Source organism: Colobus angolensis, unplaced genomic scaffold, assembly GCF_000951035.1.
Source record: "Colobus angolensis palliatus isolate OR3802 unplaced genomic scaffold, Cang.pa_1.0 Scaffold6, whole genome shotgun sequence".
Classification (NCBI taxonomy): Eukaryota; Metazoa; Chordata; class Mammalia; order Primates; family Cercopithecidae; genus Colobus; species Colobus angolensis.
Window position 1 is genome coordinate 19,021,000 of NW_012119598.1, and position 3,183 is coordinate 19,024,182.

The window sequence follows — 3,183 nt, forward strand, 5'->3', positions numbered from 1 at the left end:
CCAGGACGGCAGCCAGGACCACGGCCCGCCGCGCTGGGTGGGCAGGCCTTCCCCTACGAGCCCCGGCACGCCGCCCCCTCTGTCCCACACGGAGCCTGCAGCGGTATTTTAAGATCTCTGTGGTGAACCGAGACTAGAAATGAATCTGTGAATCCAGCACCGAAACAGTGTATGTTTGTAAATAGTGCTCTCTTCCCTTCCCGGCCTCTCTTGTCGTGGGAGGGAAGTCAAGTGGGCTGGAAGGGCCATTAACTCTTACATAAGAATTTAATAGCAATGGTTTCTGTCATCCTGCCAAATGCAGACCTCGCTGCCAGGGCGGAACTGGGCGAATCTGATTTATTCTGTTTGGTTCAACAAGTGCTTAAGATGCGCTCACCGAGTGCCAGGCATTGTGAAGCGTACAGAAGTCAAAAATCCAGAGTTTAGATCCAGGAATCTTTCGATTTTGCTTAAATCTAGAAATCCACTTACTGGAAGATGTACTGAGGTTTTACTGTGTGCAGGGTGCTGTTGAGGACACACAGAAACATGCATAGCATGATGCAGAAGCACACGTTAAGGTGGAAGAGAGGGCGTGGAGACCTATTATGCTAGAAAGTGTGGGGCAAGTGATAGGAGAGGCCTCGTCCGCCTCCACCAGGTGCCAAGCTATGGGCCTGATGTTAAGACGCTACCCTTGACTCTCAGACAACACGGGTTTGAACTGCACGAGTCCATTTACACGTGGCTTTTTTTCAACCAAAGTCTAATTGAAAATACAATATTCGTGCTCTGGCACAGTGGCTTACACCTGTAATCCCAACACTTTGGGAGGCTGAGGCGGGAGGATCACTTGAGGCCAGGAGTTCAAGACCAGCCTGGGCAAAGTAAAGAAACCCCATCTCGCCAAAAAAAAAAAATTTAAAAAATAGCCGGGCATGGTGGCACGTGCCTGTAGTCTCAGTGACTGGAGCGGCTGAGGTGGGAGGATCACTTGAGCCTGGAAGGTTGAGGCTGCAGTGAGCCATATTCACACCACTGCACTCCAGCCTAGGCAACAAAGCAAGACCCTGTCTCAAAAAAAAAAAGAAAAAAAAAAGAAAAAAAAAAGAAACAAGAAAAGACAGTATTTGGCAGGTTACAAATGGGAGATCCGACTTTTCCTATTTGTGGGTTCTGCAGAGCTGATCGTCAGATTTGAGTGTGAATGGTTTTGGATGATGCTGGAACCAGTCCCCTGTGTACACTGGAGGATAACTACTTCAGCCCCACCTTATTGTAGAGCCAGCCATCTCAGTCCACCTCTGAAGGGCCTGTTTCAGCTTTCCTCCTCTCCATTCCTACTGCCGCAATCTCACTTTGCCTGTCCATTCACTTGTTCAACAAATGTGTTCTGAGCGCCCTACTATGTTACAAACACTGTTGCAGGCTTTTGCCTACAGACTTTCGGTTGCTGCTCAGAAAGAGGTGAAATTTCCTGCCCTCTGGGGCTAAGAATCTAGGTCTGTGCGTACCTCTTCACTTTTGGGCTACTGAGACATCTTCTTAACCTTCCTAGCTTTGCCTTCCTCTAATCACTCCTAAATCCAGCTTCCAGACTGATTTTTCACAAAATTAAAACTTTATCCGTTAATCATGCGTGCTAGTCTGTTGTTCAAAAAACTCTCAGGCTGGGCGCAGTGGCTCATGCCTGTAATCCCAGCACTTTGGGAGGCCGAAGCGGGCAGATCACCTGACGTCGGGAGTCCCAGACCCGCCTGACCAACATGGAGAAACCCCATCTCTACGAAAAATAGAAAATTAGCCAGGCATGGTGGCACATGCCTGTAATCCCGGCTACTAGGGAGGCTGAGGCAGGGGAATCACTTGAACCCAGGAGGCAGAGGTTGTGTTGAGCTGAGATCGTGCCATTGCACTCCAGCCTGGGCAACAAGAGCCAAACTCCGTCTCAAAAACAAACAAGTAAACAAACAAAAAACCACTCTGGCCTACCCTATTTAATATTACCTCCCACCATTCCTGAAATTCTTCACTTTATCCGGGACCTTTTCACAAGCAAGATGCCATCCCTATGCTAAGCCATTGCTCTGGCAGTTTCCGTCAGTGGGAGTTGTAGAGGGTTGAATTTGTGTCTCCCAAAAAGGTATGTACAAGCCATAACCTCCAGTACCTGTGGATGTGACCTTATTTGGAAACAGGGTCTTGGGAGAAATAATTGGGTTAGGATGAGGCCATACTGGGTTAGGATGGACCCTAAATCCAATGACTAGTGTCTTTTTTTTTTTTTTTTTTTTTTGAGACAGAGTCTTGCTCTGTCACCCAGGCTGGAGTTCAGTGGCATGATCTCAACTGACTGCAACCTCCACTTCCAGGTTCAAGCAATTCTCCTGCCTCAGCCTCCCAAGTAGTTGGGACTACAGGCATGTGCCATCATGCCTAGCTAATGTTTGTATTTTTAGTAGAGATAGGGTTTTGCCATGTTGCCCAGGCTGCTCTCGAACTTCTGACCTCAGGTGATCCACCCACCTCAGCCTCCCAAAGTGTTGGGATTACAGGTATGAGCCACCGCGCCTGGCCTGACTAGTGTCTTTATTAGAGAAAGGAGAGGGGGATTTGGATACGCAGGGAGGAAGACCATATGAAGACAGAGGCGGAGATTGGAGTGATACAGCCACAAGCCAAGGTTTGCCAGGAGCCAGCAGAAGCTAGGAAGAGGAAAGGAAGCCTCCAGAGGAAACATGGCTCTGCTGACACCTTGATTTGAGACTTCTAGCCACCAGAACTGTGAGACACTAAATTTCTGTTGTCTTATGCCACCCAGTTCATGGTCATTTGTTACAGCAGTCTTAAGAAACTAATACAGAGGCCAGGTGCAGTGGCTTATGCCTGAAGTCTCAGCACTTTGGGAGGCCAAGGTGGGAGGATCACTTGAACCCAGGAGTTTGAGACCAGCCTGGGCAACATAGGGAGACTCTATCTCTACAAAAAATAAAAAATTAGCCAGGCATGATGGCATGTGCCTGTGGTTCCAGCTACTTGGGAAGCTGAAGCAGGGGGATTGCTAGAAAGCCTAGGTCAAGGCTGCAGTGAGCCATGATTGTACCACTGCACTCCAGCCTGGGCAACAGGGTAGACTCAGTCTCAAAAAAAAGAAAGAAAGAGAGGAAGGAAGAAAGAAAGAAAAGGGAGGAGGGAGGGAGG